Genomic DNA, 17,888 nt, shown 5'->3' on the forward strand with positions numbered 1-17,888 from the left:
GTTCAGGGTTGTAGCGGGGCACTCCCCTAGGCAGGGGACACAGGCCCACTCTACTCCACCGGGTCCCAGCCCAGGGCCCTGCGAGCGACCGGGTAACGGGTTACTCCTTCGGCAGGGCAATCCGGCCGAAATGCGCCGAGGTTCTCTGGGCAGGAGAGGCGGCTCCCGCTCCTGCCCTGAGCCACTTGCTACCTGGTCCCCTGGGGTTCTTTCCCCTGCATTTGCCCAGCTTGCTGCAAGCTCCGTGCTGGCGTCCCCTCAGTAGGCAGTCCCTGGGTTACACCAACTCACCTCCGCGTCTTTTTCGGCCTCTCCTGGAGTCCCCGGCAACAGCTGAGTGGGAGCTCCCTGCCCCGGTCCTTCTTCTCCAGCTGTCTCCCCCGACTGAGTCCTTCCCCAGGCTTTTATAGCCCAGCTGCAGCCCGGGCATGCTCGGTAGGGCTACACAGCCCTTAATTCGAACTACTTAATTCGAACTAGGCGTTAGTCCTCGTGGAATGAGGTTTACCTCGTTCGAATTAAGCGCTCCGCTAGTTCGATTTAAATTCGAACTACCAGTTTGCATGTTTAGCCCCGATTAAAGTTAATTCGATCTAACGGCTGTTAGTTTGAATTAACTTTGTAGTGTAGATATACCCTAAGAGTATGTCTACACTAGCTCGTTAGTTCGAACTAGGTAGGCAAATGAGGGCAACTGGGGTTGCAAATGAAGCCCGGGATTTAAATATCACGGGCTTCATTTGCATGTTCCCGGGCGCCGCCATTTTTAAATCGCCCTTAGTCCGAACTCCGTGCCCGCGGCTACACGCGGCACAGAGTAGGTAGTTCAAATTAGGATCTCTAATTCGAACTACTGTTACTCCTCATGCGGGGCACTTTCACCTCCTTCCCCCCCCCCCCGTTTTCCCTGGGGAGGCCCATTCCCTCCTTGCATCCCCCCCCCCTTCCGGCCCAGTGGCCGGTGAGTGCTGTACCTGCATGAGCACTTCTCCGACGGTGGATTTCCCCACGCCAAACTGGTTCCCAACGGATTGGTTGCTGTCCAGCGTGGAGAGCTTCCACAGGGCAATGGCCACACACTTCTGGAGGGGGATGGTGGGCCTCAAGTGAGTATCCCGTTGCCGCAGAGCAGGGGCGAGCCACTCGCAGAGCTCCAGGAAGGTGTCCTTCTTCATCCTGAAGTTCTGGGTCCACTGTTTGTCTCCCCAGTGCTCTAGGACGATGCGGTCCCACCAGTCGCTGCTGGTGTCCAGACGCCAGATGCGGCGGGGCACGCTGGCGTCAGGGCGCTGCTGTGGCTCCTCCACAGTCCCCAGGGCGGCCAGGCGGAGAGGCAGGGGGCTGACGTGCACCAGATGGTGCCAGGCAGCCTCGAGCCATTGCTGGCAGGCTTGCAACTGCAAGTCCAAAACTGGAGCAGCATGCCCAGGGTGAGCTCTGGCTATATGGTGCCAACTGCAGCGGCATCCCCAATGGGAACCACCTACACAGGCAGGCAGAGAGGAAAACGCTTTGCTGTCCCTCGGTGAGGTAGGCAAGCAAGCGGAAAAGCTGAGAACCGGCTGTCCAGGCAGGTCCCTTTAAGCACGAGCCTCAGTTAGCCTCAGACAGCGGCCACACAAAGCAACTACTGACCTGATGCCCTGCCAGAACCGGTTTTAGCTGCCCTTAAATGCGACCCAGTGTCCAATCAGTGTGGACGCGCTAGTTCGAATTAGCAAAACACTAATTCGAATTAGTTTTGTGGTCTAGATGTGTTATTTCAAATTAGCTTATTTCGAATTAACTAATTTAAAATAATGTAGTTCGAATTAGCGCTGTAGTGTAGACATACCCTTAGTCTCCAACAGGGGTCAGCAAAAATTTTTGCCCGGGGGCCACTTCAAAAATTTTCGACGTAGCCCCTGGCCACCCAAGAAGGGGTGGGGCCTAAACGGGAAGGGGCGGAGCCGAAACGGGAAGGAGAGAGGCTACCCCACTGCAGATCATGATTGGTCTGGGGTTGAGGGAGCCCCTTTGCCTCCTCTTCCCACTGGGCACCCATGCCCTAGAAGAGGCTTGGCATGCTCCCCCACTCCCAGGCAAATCAGGGCCTCGGGGCAGGGCAGCACAGGAAGCCTCCTCCTGCCCTGTGAGGAGCACATGGCACTTTGAAGTGCTGCAGGCTCCTCGCATGGCCAGGGCAGGGCGAAGGAAGCTTAACGCAGCTCTGCTGCTCCCAGGCCTCAATTGGCTTGGGGGCGGGGCAGTAGCAGGCCTCCACGGGCTGGATCCACCTGCTTTGCAAACCAGATTTGGCCTGTTGAGGCCCTTTGGCCTACCCTGGTCTATAAGGCTGTGTCTAGACTACATGCCTCTGTCGGCAGAGGCATGTAGATTAGACACATAGGCAAAGGCAAATTAAGCCGCGATTTAAATGATCGCGGCTTCATTCACATTTACATGGCTGCCGTGCTGAGCCGACAAACAGCTGATCAGCTGTTTGTCGGCTCGCGCGCTAGTCTGGACGCTCCCCCTGTCGACATCAAAGCCCTTTGTCGGCAGTCCCGTTATTCCTCGTGGGATGAGGTTTACCGGGGCTACCGACAAAGGGCTTAGATGTCGGCAGGGGAGCGTCCAGACTAGTGTGCGAGCCGACAAACAGCTGATCAGCTGTTTGTCGGCTCAGCGCGGCAGCCATGTAAATGTAAATGAAGCCGCGATCATTTAAATCGCGGCTTCATTTGCCTTTGTCAAAAAAACAAATTTACATGGCTCCGTCGACGGAGCCATGTAGTCTAGACGTACCCTAAGGGTGTATCTAGACTACAGGGTTTTGTCGACAAAACTATACCTGTGTAGACACAACAGCAACAGAACTCAGCAGTTTTGCCGACGGCTATAAACCTCATTCTGCGAGGAATAACGCCTTTTGTTGACAGAGTTCGGTCGACAGAAGGCGTTATTGCATCTACGCTGTCCTTTGCGTCTACACTGTCATGTTGACAAAGCAGCTTGCTTTGTCGACAGAACTGGATGTAGTCTAGACGCTCTTTGTCGACAGTGTCTGTCGACAAAGCCTCTGTCGACAAAAGCCTGTAGTCTAGACATACCCTAAGGTGCCACAGGATTTCTTGTTGTTTATGCAGATTCAGACTAACATGGCTATCGCTCTGATACTGAGGGTTTCAGCTTATTCTTTGCTCACCTACTTGTGTCAGTGTTTCTTAGCTCTACAGCGTAAAATAGCTCAGTTACAATCTTGCAGGCTTCAGCCCACAGGCCTTGTGTTTCAAGCTTACTTACTGAGACACCTAATACAGAATTTTTCCTTCATCCTGTTCAGTCTTATACTTCTATAGCCCTACAGCTTAACTCTATTAAGCATACAGTGATTATTGGTGACCTAACATGCCAATTCATCATAAACACACAATAAAGGAACCAGCTGTTAAAATAATCGGCTACACGGTCCTATAAAATGCTGGGAGTTGAATAGTGGGGCACTTCCAGCCATGGGCGACCATGTTGTGAGAACCGACTAGAGAGTTTCAGCTCAGAGGAGATATCAGACCACGAGCGAATGAAGGTTTGATTTCAACTTCTTTTTTATCATCACTAGTGGTTGGAACTGTCCTTGCTGCTACGTTTCCTGGGCTGGAAGCCGACCGGATTAATCTCTTCTTACTCCCAGTCACAACCACTCTAGTTGAGTACAACTTGTTCTCGGGTTCCTTATGCCCCGCAATCATCAGAAAAGCCTGACCAGCTGGTGCCACCTCACCAGGGCGTGAGATCTTCAGGCCTGTCCCCAGACACCAGTGTCTCTAGACCCCCTTCTCTATCATTCTGTCTGCTCCTTCGCTGTCATCTCCTCCCCTATTTCCTCAGTGCGTTCCCCAAGCACCTGCCCACCTGCCCCACCTCCAATAGTCACAAGAGCAATGACATGTGGAGGGAAGTGCCAGAACCAGCCCCAGTCTTTCTCACGGAGGCTCCTGCTCAACCCTCCTATAGTCCCAGCCCTGCACTTTGCACCTGCAGGTGAATGTGTCTACAAACTGTGGAGGTGCATAATCTCATTCTATCGGGAGCAGTGGTGGATTTCGAGCCCTGGAAAATTGTTCCCCACCACCATGACCCTAGGCGGAAGGAGTTGTTTCTGGCTGTGGCTTTGGAGCTGCATCAGGGCACAGAGCTTTGCTGGAGGGCTAGAGGGAGAGTTTCCAGATGTCCATTTTTCCACTAGAATGTCCGGTCAAAAAGGGGAACCTGGCAAAGTCAGGTCATCTGGTGAGTCCAGGGAGAGGTGGGAGTGAGCAGGCTGGGGGAGGGTGGAGAGCAAGCGATGGAGGGAAAGCAGTGAGTGTGGGGCGGGGCCTCATGAAAAGGCGGGGCAGGAGGCGGGGCAAAGTTGTTCGGTTTTCAACAATGAGAATGTTGGTGACCTGGAGAGGGTGAACGGAGGGAGCAGGGAGTGGGGCCACGGGGATGGGGCAGAAAGGCCATGAGACGGACTGCAGGTGATGGGGCAGAATGAGGGAGGGGCTCTTGCCTCAGAGCTCTGGCCAGTGACAAGAGCTTGAGAGTTTGACCCTGGCTAGTGAGGGAGGAGTGAGTGGGTGGAAGAGGGGCTGCGAGGGAAGTGGAGGCAGCTGGTGCCGACGTGGAGTGAGTGTGGGGGAGGTGGGAGGCTGTGAAAGTTATGCTTTGGCTCACCTGGCACGTGATTAATTCAGTGTAGCTCTCGGGCACAATGGTGTAGCCAGAGCTCTGGTTTGTCTTTCAGCACTCTACAGCCACGTGCCCACAGAAGCACGTCAGGTGCTTCAATTAATTATTCTGGCTGCTGCGTAAGCAGAAACAAGGTCACAGTAAGGCAGGGGTGGGCAATAAACCAGTGGCGCTTCGCCAGGGTTAGGCCCTGGTGGGTCACTGCTGCTATATTTATCTGCCTCTGAAGATACGGGCAATCTCAGCTCCCATTGGCCAGGAACAGCGATCCGCGTCCAATGGGAGCTGTGATCCCCCAGACCTGCAGAGGTGAAGGTAAATACGGTGGTTTGGGGGCCCACCGGGGGCTAACACTGGCAGATTGGATCCAGTCAGCAGGCCGGTATTCGTCCACCCCTGCTAGACGGTGACTAATTCCTTTGTGGCTGCTACTTCAGCTGCATCCACTAATTCCTTTGTGGCTGCTTGTCATGGTCATGAGGGATGGGCAGCAGCCCGGGGACTAAGGGGTTAACTGAACCTAGCCAGGTAGCAGTTAGCCAATAGAAATGCAGGTAGGGATTTCAAACTGAGACAAAGGAATTTTGGGGGTTTTCCCTCCTTTGTCTCTGGGCCGGTTTGCTCTAGATACTGAGGGAGACAGAAGACATGTCTCTCTCCAAGAAAAAGACTCTTCAGAATGTGTAAGTAGGGCAAAGTCTAGATAAATCCGTCAGGTTTTAGTCTTTTCTGGTTTGGGAATTTGGAGCTAAGGTCTGTGTTTCAGAAATGGGTTTTCCTCTCTTTTGTAACTAAGTTTTGGCCCATGGGAAAATTCCCCATGAGTTTATTAATTGGTGGCTCTTACCATCTAGCCAATCCAATTATGCTTGGAACAGGAGTATTGTTTTTATAATAAAAGTTCTTTCTTTTTTGTTAACCTGGTATTGGTTCAGTGGTGTGTCCTGGAATATCTGTCTGTGAGGTCTGCGTGCCTCTGACTAGGGGACAGCAACCATAGGCTGCAGTTTGTCTGTTCTCTTTTCTTGTTCAAGCTCTTTGGGAAAAAGAGCTTGGGGTGCTCTGGAGTTTGTTTCAGTGTCCACCCTGTTTGTGGGTTCAAAAGCACTTGATGGCGGCAGTGAATTTTTATCCCCCAAATCTAGGTTTTTTAGGATTTTGGGGGGAAGTTTTATACCAAAGCCTGGAAAGAGAAGGTTTTGGGGTTGCTTTTGCGGGCCCCCACTTCTGTATTCATCGTGCCAAAGTGGGGAATCAGCCTTGTCACTGCTACTTTAGCAGCATCCGTGGAGGTATTGGACACTGCGCTGTGAGAACGGTGCTGGTGCTTTAGAGGGGCCTGCAAACGGAAACTTTGTTTTGATTGTTTGAAAGATGTTGCTAGAGGCTAATTGCCTGGCTGTGAAAAAAGTAATTTCTATAGTGAGCTCAGAATTGTGATCCTTTCACTGCCTCCGAATGCCAAAAAAGTTCAGTGTCCTCCCCGACTGGACACGGAGGCTATTGCCAGTCAGCACGGAGGTACTTCGACAGGGGTATGTGGAAAGCCCTTAGTTCCCCATAGCCAGAGCCATCTACATTTCACTTCCAGTCTCTGCCTGCTGCGCTGTGTCTCCCCACCAGAGTCCCTGCCTGCTGCGCTGTGTCTCCTCACCAGCATCCCTGCCTGCTGCGCTGTCTCCCCACCAGAGTCCCTGTCAGCTGCGCTGTGTCCTCACCAGGGGGCAGCATCTCTAAATCTTTTTTTCTAAAGAACCCAGATGTAGGTGCCTGGCCCCAGAGGTGCTCACATGTTCCCCTCTAGAGAGCTATGTATTATTGCCCCTCCTGTCCACACTACCCCCATGGGGACGACTCTGCTGATCTCGTTCTGAATCTTGCTCAGTTCCCAGTCTAAGACTTCCTGCAGCCATGCAGCCGGGTGCAGCTACCCTGAGACACATGTGCTCACAACAATGGCCCCAGCTCAGCCTCTGGGGCCATCCTAGTCTGACCCCTGCACATCGCAGGCCACAGAACCTTTCTCCTTCCCCGCTCCTCTAACGCACCCCCAGCTTGACAGCCTCAAATTAGGGTGTAAACTGTTCTGGAAGAACAGGTGGGAGACAAGGAGGAGAAGTTGCACTGTATGTAAGAGAGCAGGATGGTTGCTCAGAGCTCCAGTTATATAGAGGGAGAAAAGCCTGTTGAGAGTCTATGAGTTAAGTTTAGAGGCGGGAGCAACAGGGGTGATGTTGTGGTTGGTGTCTGCTATAGACCAGATCAGGTGGATGAGGTAGACGAGTCTTTCTCCAGACAACTGAGAGAAGCTTCCAGATCACAGACCCTGGTTCTCATGGGGGCCTTTAACCACCCTGACATCTGTTGGGAGACCAATACAGCAGCACACAGACTATCCAGGAAGTGTTTGCAGAATGTTGGGGATAACTTCCTGGTACAAGAGCTGAAGGAACCGACTAGGGACCGTGCGCAGCTTGACCTCCTGCTCACAAACATGGAGGAACTAGTAGGGGAAGTAGAAGTGGGTGACCAGCTAGGAAGCAGTGATCATGGGATGGTAGATTTCAAGATCCTGACCAAAGGAAGAAAGGAGAGCAGCAAAATACACACCCTGCACTTCAGAAGAGCGGACTTTGACTCCCTCAGAGAACTGATGGGCAGGATCCCCTGGGATGCTAACATGAAGGGGAAAGGAGGCCAGGAGAACTGGCAGTATTTTAAAGAAGCCTTATTGAAGGCCCAGAAACAAACCATCCCGATGAGCAGTAAGAAAAGCAAATATCGCAGGTGACCTGATTGGCTTAGCAGGGAAATCCTTGGTGAGCTTCAACACAAAAAGGAAGCTTATAAGAAGTGGGAACTTGGGTAGGTGACTAGGGAGAAGTATAAATATATTTCTCAAGCATGCAGGGTGTAATCAGGAAGAAAGGTTTCTACATGTGTTGTGTATTGGGTTGTAGATATAGATCTTGTTTTTATAATAATTAAGTTAGGTCACTAGGGGTCAGCCCAGCCGGTTTGGGCTGGTTCTAGTAAGTTCTGTGTCATGCAATAAAATGGACACTGGCAACTAGTGAAGCTCACTGTGTTTCCAATGATTTCTTCCTCAACCGTGGAACGCCACACGGAATAACCAAGTGGTGACAAGAATGGGAAACCTGTGCTGCCTCCAGCAACAGAAGCAGTAGAAGTCAGTGTAAGGAAATAAAGCTTTTAGCTGTTCTGGAAGGTGGGGGTAAGAACTGACTGCTTGTACTGACAGTGCAAACTGAAGCGAAGATCAGTGGAGCCGAGAGACTGGGAGGGAGGGAGAGAGAGAGAGAGAGAGAGAGAGAGAGAGAGAGAGAGAAAGAAAGAAAGAAAGAAGGGAATTGCAGCAGCCATGGCTACACTTACAGGGCCGCTGGGACCTTTTGAGGAGACTGTGAGCAATGGCACGTACATAGTGAGCGTTTTGAGCTTTTTGTTATTGAGAATGATATTAAGGGTGTGTCTAGACTACAGAGTTTTGTCGACAAAACTATACCTGCGTCTACACTACCGCTGAGTTCTGTCGACATAACGTTGACAGAACTCAGCAGTTTTGTCGATGCTGGTAAACCTCATTTTACGAGGCATAACGCCTTTTTTCGACAGAGTTCTGTCGACAGAAGGTGTTATTGCATCTAGGGTTGTGTCTAGACTACAGGGTTTTGTCGACAAAGCAGCTTGCTTTGTCGACAGAACTGAATGTAGTCTAGACGCTCTTTGTCGACAGAAGTTTTGTCGACAGTATCTGTCGACAAAACTTCTGTCAACAAAAGCCTGTAGTCTAGACGTACCCTAAGGAAGAGAAGAAGGTGTCAATACTTTTAAGTGTTGTAGTGGCTAAAACCTACTTTCTGCTACACTGCTCCCTGTTAAGCCAGAGACCAAATCTTAGTGTGACGTTGGAGAAATCCTGGGGTCACATTATGCTCCAAAACCACTGGTAATTGCAGAAAGGTCTAGGTTCCATAACAGAGGCCAAAAAGAAAGTGAAACAGCTGTAGAATTTGTAGCAAATTTGTAAAAGCTTGCGGCACTCTGAATTTAAGGAGATGTTAAATGATGCCATACGGGGACAAAGGTCTGCCATGGGGCAGGACCCCCGGCCAATGTTTTCCAGGAGAGGCAAAGTCCAGGTGCTTACCTCCTTCCTGAGCATGGGAGAGACGGGACAGACTGAGTTATGTGGCAACACACAGAAGGACATTGCTCCCCATGCCATGCCCGGCCCATGCTCTGCAGCCTGCCCCCAGCAAGTTCCAAAACAGACTTCAAAGAGAAGCTGCAGAGCTACAATTCATTTGCAGTCTGGACACTGTCAGTTTAGGATTAAACAAATGATTCAGATATTGGCATAGAAAGTACGCTTATTAAGTTTGCAGATGATACCAAACTGGGAGGGGCTGCGCCTGCTCTGGAGGATAGGGACATAATTCAAAATGATCTGGACAAATTGGACAAATGGTCTGAGGTAAACAGGATGAAGTTTAATAAAGACAAATGTAAAGTGCTCCACTTAGGAAGGAACAATCAGTGTCACACATACAGAATGGGAAGTGACTGTCTAGGAAGGAGTATGGCAGAAAGGGGTTATAGTGGACCACAAGCTGAATATGAGTCAGCAGTGTGATGCTGTTGAAAAAAAAGCAAACATGATTCTGGGATGCATTAACAGGTGTGTTGTGAGCAAGACACATTTCAAGAAAGATGTGGAGAAATTGGAGAGGGTCCAGAGAAGAGCAACAAGAATGCTTAAAGGTCTAGAGAACATGACCTATGAAGCAAGGCTGAAAGAACTGGGTTTGTTTAGTTTAGAAAAGAGAAGACTGAGGGGGGACATGATAGCCGTTTTCAGGTATCTAAAAGGGTGTCATAAGGAGGAGGGAGAAAACTTGTTCCTCTTGGCATCTGAGGATAGAACAAGAAGCAATGGGCTTAAACTGCAGCAAGGGTGGTTTAGGTTGGCCATTAGGAAAGAGTTCCTAACTGTTGGGGTAGTTAAACACTGGAATAAATTGCCCAGGGAGGTAATGTAGACATACCCTCAGGGATGGTCTAGACAGTATTTGGTCCTGCAATCGGGACAGGGTACTGGACTCGATGACCTCTCAAGGTCCCTTCCAGTACTAGTATTCTATGATTCAAAGACTGTGAATGGCTGGCCAACTACAAAAGCAGTTTCTCTGCTTTGTTTTCTTACACTGACTTCCGCTACTTCTGTTGCTGGAGGCAGCACAGGTTTCACATCCTTGTCGACACTTGGGGTACGTCTAGACTACAGGGTTTTGTCGACAGAAGTTTTGTCGACAGATACTGTCGACAAAGCTTCTGTCAACAAAGAGCGTCTACACTACATTCAGTTCTGTCGACAAAGCAAGTTGCTTTGTCGACATGGCAGTGTAGACGCAAGGACAGTTTACATGCAATAACACCTTCTGTCGACAGAACTCTGTTGACAGAAGGTGTTATGCCTCGTAAAATGAGGTTTACCAGCGTCGACAAAACTGCTGAGTTCTGTTGATGTTATGTCGACAGAACTCAGCGGTAGTGTAGACGCAGGTATAGTTTTGTCGACAAAAGTCCACTTTTGTCGACAAAACTCTGTAGTCTAGACACACCCTTGGTTATACTGTGTGGCATTCCATGGTTGAGGAAGAAATCATTGGAAACACAGTGAGCTTCACTAGTTGCCAGTGTCCATTTTATTGCATGACACTGAACTTACTAGAACCAGCCCAAACCGGAAAGACAAACCAGAGCTCTGGCTACGCCATTGTGTTAGAGAGCTCACTGAATTAATGATGCATCAGGTGAGCCAAGGCAAAACTTTCACAGCCTCCCACCTTCCCTGCTGTGATAGGTCAGAAGCAACCCGTACGGGGGAGCACAGGGAAGGTCCGGGGAAAGCGGCGGCCCTTGCGGAGGCAACCGGACCTCACGGCCCTGGGGGGAGCAGGCGGTGGCAGCAGGGACTTCCCTCACGACTGCGGGGCCAAGCCTCGGCTGGCCCCACCCCTTACACACGTTCGCAGGAGGCAGATGCTGAGATTGATGGGCGGGGCGGGGGAGCGTGCCAGAGCCTGGGAGGGGCGGTACCTTTAGGGCACGTCAACTCCGGCGGGCCTTTTAAAAAGGGCCCGCCAGCAGCGGGGAGGGAGGCAGCCCCTGAGGCTTGCCTCAGGGAAGCCCTAGGCCGTGTGCGGGTCGGCGCCACCTCTAAGGGAGGCCAGCAGCCAGACGCAGACTAAGGATCCCTGCCAACATCGGTCGCCACCGACCCCGGGACCAGGCGCCCGGCGAAGATGTCCACCACGCCGGACAACAGAACCGCGGTAAGCCCTGGGGGCCTTCCAGAAGGAAGGCCAGGATGCGCTGTGGGAAGTAAGCAGCCTGGGGGAGGGCCCTTCTGGCACCCGGGGGCAGGTGTGTTTCGGGAGTGCATCTCACGTCTGTTGTGCAGGGGACTAGCAAACCCCTGCACTTAGGGCCCTGGGCTGGGACCCAGTGGAGAGGGTGGGCCTGGGTCCTCCTCCCCTCCCGCCGCTTCGGGAGCCAGTGCAACTCCGGCCCCCACCGAGGAGGAGCTATCTTGCACAACCAATCCTAAAAAGCCCCTGCCTAAGGGGCAGACGACCGTAGGGTTTGCAGATCCCCCGGACTCGGCAGAGCGGGGTGATCGCACCCAAAGACGCTGACCCGGACTCGATCCAACGATCGGCGGCCCAGAGTGGTGGAGAATGTGGGCAAAGACCCTGGAATAGTGTGAGGGGGGTGGCCCTACAGACTGTGGGTACGGAGGTTAACGCATCTCATCCCTCGCAGGGACAATGGATCCAAAACAGCTATTAGACTGCGTAGGCGAGACCCAGAGGCAACAGCAGCAGCAGCAAGCACAGATGTTACAACAGCTTGCCACCCAGTTCCAGGACCAGCAGCGGCAGCTGATCCAGGAGCTGGCAGCACAGCACTAGAAATGGCTCCAGGCAGCGGTCCCCAGGGGCGGTGGGGCCACAGGGTTTACAGAGGGAGACGAGGAGGTGAAAAGCCTAGGTTCCCGCCCCTTGCGACTAAGATGGGTCCAGAGGACGACCCAGAAGCGTACCTCACGACCTTTGAGAGGGTAGCCACGGCTGCACGATGGCCCGAAGATCACTGGGCCACACTACTTGCCCCCTATTTGACCAGGACAACCCAAATGGCTTATCGGGGCTTGGCAGCCAAAGATGCACTACGTTATTTTAAGGTCAAAGAGGTGATCCTCGACCAGCTAGGCATCACCGCCGAGACCTACCGCCACCGCTTCCAGCAAGAATGGTTTAAGACCAGAGAGTGACCTCGAGCCTTCACCCAACGGCTGCAGGAATGGGCCTGGAGGTGGTTGGAGCTGGAGAAGCAGACTGGGGCCCAGGTAGTGGAGGCCACAGTAGTGGAGCAGTTCACCCATGCGCTTCCCTGAGAGGCGCAAAGCTGGGTGTGGAGACATCAACCCACTACATTGGCGGAGGCCATCACCCTTACCGAAGCCCTCCTCACGGCCGAAGGAAGTGGCTACCGGGAGATGTTGCCAGGTGTGCCCTGGAATGAGCCTCCACTCCAGCGTGGGCCCAGGCCTCAGGTAAAAATAGTAGGTCCAGTCGGAAACCGTCTGGCTCCCGTATGGCCCGGCTGACCGGGGGAGGGCCCCGGTGAGGCCGAAGAGGGGGCAGAGGAAAAGACAGGAGAAAGTAGGAGAGGGACACCATGTAATACGTGCTTTCAGTGCGGCCAAGAAGGCCACTTGAAGAGAGACTGTCCCATGATGGACTGCACCCTAAGCCAGACCTTGCCAGCACTGGCCCTGAGGGGATCACAACCGATCGTAACCCTGTGGCTGGAAGGGAGGGCCGTGAAAGCACTAGTGGATTCGGGGTTGGCCCTCATGCTGGTAAAAGAGGACTCCTCCTGAACACGCCGACCACAGGAGAGGTAGTGTGGACAAAGTGTGTCCACGGGGATGTCAGGGCCTACCCTCCAGTATGGGCCCACATCTCTGACGGCCAGCAAAATAGGATGTGGTGTGTGGGGAAGGCCCCTGTGTTACCTTGCCCCATGGTGCCGGACAGAGACTGGCCAGGGTTTCACCAGCTGTTCCAGGTAAAGACCCCCCCCCGGTGAGACAGGCCGTTGACAACAACAAACCCAGGGAGGTTGAGGGATACATACACCTTGAAGCACAGGTTGGAGCCATGGGGGATGCCGGCCCCCGGGAAATCCCAGGATGGAACCGGAAACACCAGCTAGACATGGAGATCCTAGGGACTTCCTGGAGGAACAACGGGGCGACCCGACCCTGAAGTATGCCTGGGAGCAGGCAGAGGCCCGCAGACCGAGAGAAGACGCCTCCGGCCGGAAAGAACAAGGACCCTGTTTCCAGGTATGAGACGGGCGCCTGTATTGGGTGGTGAGCGCTCTGGAGGGCGAGGGCGATAAATGCCAGTGAGTGATTCCCCAGAGCCACAGGAAGGAGGTGTTGGACTTAGCCCACACCAACCCTTGGGCGGGCCACCTGGGGCAGGAAAAGACGCTGGCCCGGGTTATACAACAATTCTACTGGCCAGGGGTCTACCGGGTGGTGCACGATTTTTGTGCTTCTTGCCCTGAATGTCAAAGGGTATTGTTGGTAGTTGTCCCCTGAGCACCCCTAGTACCCTTACCAGTGGTCGGCGTACCCTTTGAAAGGATCGCCTTGGACCTGGCGGGGCCCCTTGAGCCCTTGCAGAAAGGACACTAGTTTATAATGGTGATAATAGATTATGCCACCCGGTACCCTGAGGCCGTGCCCTTACGGAACACGAGGGTCCCGACCCTCACAGCCGAACTATTAGAGCTGTTTGCCCAGGTAGGATTCCCAAAGGCGATCCTGACAGATCAGGGTACCAGCGTCACTTCCTGACTGATGAAGGAGCTGTGCACCCATCTCAGAATAAAGACTGAGAACTTCAGCGTACCATCCCCAGGCTGACGGGTTGGTCGAAAGGTTTAACCACACCTTAAAAGATATGCTAAAACGAGTGGTACAGGACGACCCCCGGGAATGGGACCGCATGCTGCCAGCCCTATTATTTGCTATCCAGGAGGTGCCTCAAGCCTCCACAGAATATTCCCCTTTCGAACTATTATACGGGCGGCAACCCCGGGGGATATTGGACATCCTGAGGGAGGATTGGGAAGCACAAACGATGCGGTGCCAGAGCACCATCCAGTATGTCTTGCAGCTCCGGGAGAAGCCCCGGTGGCTAGGAGGTTATGCGAAATTGAACCTCCTAAAGGCCCAGACCCGCTACTATAACCGCACGGCCAACACCCGCCAGTTCGAACCTGGAGACCGCGTCCTGCTGCTTCTCCCCACTGTTGACTCGAAACTAGAGCAACGTATATTTTAACTAATGCCAATCAGCCTAATTAAAATTCAAAGATTACAAAGTGTGACTCCAAATCCGTATCTAATCACCGGTTTACTTTTACCCTTGGTTTGTGGCGCATGAAATAAAAACTTAACACTTTAAATAAATTTCATAACCACTAGACTATATTATTTCAAACAAGTAAACAAGCATTAGTCACAACATAAAAGTAATCTACCAGAGTCTACGGCACTGAGATGATTGATGTGATGCTGGCGACCTCGATCCTTTGGCTCTTCTGAGCCTCGGGAGAAGAACTACCAGGAGTCCCTCGCTGGGCGACGACGCTGACACTGGCAACCTCAATCCTTGGGTACTTCCGGGCCCTTGGAGAAGAACTGCCAGGAGTCCCACGAAGATCCGGAATCGGGTTTGATGAGTCCACCTTCTGTCGGGTCACCGTCCTTCTTCCTGCACTTCAAGGCAGCTGGAACTGACAATAGTCGGCCTAGACTCTAACTATCTATCTTATCCTATGCTAAAGTAAAACCTATCTAAAGACACGATGCACCCGCCGAACAGACACTATGACGGCCGACGTGCTGTGACCGACACAGCCTGATGGACAGACATGATGACGTCGATTAAACTATCTAACTCTAAACCTATACCTATATTAATAAGCATAAGCCTTCCACTTAGCTTACCTTACTTAACCTAACCTAGGACTCAATCACTCTTCGTGAGTGCGAAGCGGACAGGGGACTGCAGACAGGGGAGTTGAAGAGGGAGAGCAAAGCGACCCCACCGCCGAAGAGGCTACCCGGTGAGAGTACAAGCTGTGGTGTGAGTGTGTGTGTGTGCCTGACTGTTTGAATTTTACAGTTTGAAGTGTGAATTGAGTCTGATTCCAGGTGAGTGCTAGCAGTTTCAGTTTCAGCTTCTGTGGCAGTTGGGACTGAGAGCCTGCCATTGTTCCCTTGATTGCCTCTGATTAGCCTCAGGCTCAGCCTTCCCCTGTGTGACTCAGAAGGGGGCAGGCCTGACCTAGGCAAGCAGGCTTTAAAAAGCCAGAGCAGTGCGACCAGGGGAGCGAAGCGGACAGGGGACTGCAGACAGGGGAGTTGAAGAGGGAGTTGTGCAGAGGGAGTGACTGATGGTGATGAAGACCCGAAGCGCTTGTGCCAGTACTTCTCCTGTCTCCTCCACCTGTGCCTGTATCCAGACAGAGAACCTGAGCATGGATGCCTCTACCCAGGTCCTGGTGTAGTCTTGCTGTATTTGTGGCTTGCAATTCCCACTGAGTGATCTCCAGGCTGGGGGAGACAACCGTTGTGAAAGGTGCCTGCTGGTGGAATCTCTCAGGCAGCAGGTGGGAGAGCTACAGGAGGAGGTGGCCAGGCTGAGGAGCATTCGAAGCCATGAGGAATTCCTGGACAGTATTCCTGTGGAGTCCACGGAGGTCACTGTCCTAGGATGTGGGACTGTTGACCAGCCACTTATGGAGGAGGCGGTGGTGCAGGGTGAGAACTGGCAGCTGGTTACTTCCGGCAGCAGGCAGTGTTCCACCCCTGCTCCTAACCCTCCCACTGTGTTGTTACATAACCGTTACACTTTACTTTCAGCAGGAGACAAGGAGTCACCCCCCACAGTGGAGGAGACCAGGCCTTGCACCACCAAGGTTGAGCAGTCTCCTGCCACCACTGCGAGGAGGAAACGTAGGGTAGTGGTGGTTGGAGACTCTCTTCTGAGGGGAATGGAGGCACCCATTTGTCGCCCTGACAGCTCATCTCGAGAGGTATGCTGTCTGCCAGGGGCCCGTATCCGAGATGTTACGGAGGCATTGTCGAGGATTATCCGGCCCTCTGACTACTACCCCATGCTACTCATCCACGTGGGCACAAATGATACTGCCAGGTGTGACACTGAGCGGATCAAGTGTGACTACAGGGCTTTGGGAGTACGGGTGAAGGAGTTTGGAGCGCAGGTGGTATTCTCTTCTATCCTTCCTGTCAAAGGTAGGGGCCGGGCAGAGAGAGGTGCATCCTGGAGGTGAATGCCTGGCTGCGACGATGGTGTCGCCAGGAGGGATTCGGCTTCCTTGATCACGGGGTGCTCTTCCAGGAAGGACTGCTTGGCGGAGATGGAGTTCACCTTTCCAGGAGCGGGAAGGCCTTGTTTGGACACAGACTGGCTAACCTTGTGAGGAGGGCTTTAAACTAGGTTTGTTGGGGGCAGGTGAACAAAGCCCACAGGTAAGTGCTGCATGTGCGGGACTGGGAGATGGGTTGGAAATGGGGGGGACTACGGCCTATAATGGGAAAGAGAAAGGAGGGTCAGGGCACAACAGGGAGGCAAGATCAAATCAGTATCTTAGATGCCTATATACAAATGCGAGAAGTATGGGTAATAAGCAGGAAGAACTGGAATTGCTAACCAATAAATACAACTATGATATCATTGGTATTACAGAAACCTGGTGGGATGGGACGCATGATTGGAATGTTGGTATGGAAGGGTACGGCTTGCTCAGGAAGGACAGACAGGGAAAAAAGGGAGGAGGGGTTGCCTTGTATATTAAAAATGTACACACTTGGACTGAAGTGGAGATGAATGTAGGAGATAGCTGTGTAGAGAGTCTCTGGGTTAAGCTAAAAGGGGTAAAAAACGAGGGTGATATCATGCTAGGAGTCTATTACAGGCCACCTAGCCAGGTGGAAGAGGTGGATGAGGCCTTTTTTAAACAATTAACAAAACTATCCAAAGCCCAAGATTTGGTGGTGATGGGGGACTTCAACTATCCAGACATATGTTGGGAAACTAACACAGCGAGGCACAGGCTATCCAATAAGTTTCTGGACTGCATTGGAGACAACTTTCTGTTTCAGAAGGTTGAAAAAGCTACCAGAGGAGAAGCTGTTCTGGATTTGGTTTTAACAAATAGGGAGGAACTAGTTGAGAACTTGAAAGTGGAAGACAGTATAGGGGACAGTGATCACGAAATAATAGAGTTCATGATCTTAAGGAAAGGTAGAAGGGAGACCAGCACAATTGAGGTAATGGATTTCAGGAAGGCAGATTTTGATAAGCTCAGAGAACTTGTAGGTAAGGTCCCATGGGAAGCAAGACTGAAGGGAAAAACAACTGAGGAGAGTTGGAAGTATTTCAAAGGGACGTTGTTAAGGGCCCAAAAGCAAACAATTCCGCTGTGTAGGAAAGATAGAAAATATGGCAAAAGACCAGCTTGGCTTAACAAGGAGATCTTGCACGATCTCAAAATAAAAAAGGAGTCATATAAAAAATGGAAACTAGGACAACTAACAAAGGAGGAATATATGCAAGCAACACGGGAATGCAGGGGCAAGATTAGAAAGGCAAAGGCACAAAATGAGATCAAACTAGCTACAGGCATAAAGGGAAACAAGAAGACCTTTTATAAATACATTAAAAGCAAGAGGAAGACCAAGGACAGGGTAGGCCCACTGCTTAGTGAGGAGGGAGAAGCAGTAACAGGGAACTTGGAAATGGCGGAGATGCTCAATGACTTCTTTGTTTCGGTCTTCACCGAGAAGTCTGGAGGTGTGCCTAACGTAGTGAATACAAGCAGAGAGAGGGTAAGTTTAGAAGATAGGATACACAAAGAACAAGTTAAAAATCACGTAGGAAAGTTAGATGTCAGCAAGTCACCAGGTCCTGATGAAATGCATCCCAGGATACTCAAGGAGCTGATAGAGGAGGTATCTGAGCCTTTAGCTATGATCTTTG

General features: G+C 51.9%; 1 protein-coding gene and 1 pseudogene across 5 annotated transcripts in view; both read right to left on the minus strand.

Annotated features, from left to right (window-relative positions):
• The window catches only part of LOC102460158 (sulfotransferase 2B1-like), a 189,419-nt gene that overhangs the window by 84,053 nt on the left and 87,478 nt on the right, over nt 1-17,888 (minus strand). The window lies entirely within an intron of this gene.
• LOC149523206 (sulfotransferase 2B1-like) overlaps nt 1-17,888 on the minus strand; it is a 39,044-nt pseudogene that overhangs the window by 1,673 nt on the left and 19,483 nt on the right.

The sequence above is a fragment of the Pelodiscus sinensis genome, chromosome 18 (genome assembly GCF_052426305.1).
Source record: "Pelodiscus sinensis isolate ZL-2025 chromosome 18, ASM5242630v1, whole genome shotgun sequence".
NCBI lineage: Eukaryota > Metazoa > Chordata > Testudines > Trionychidae > Pelodiscus > Pelodiscus sinensis.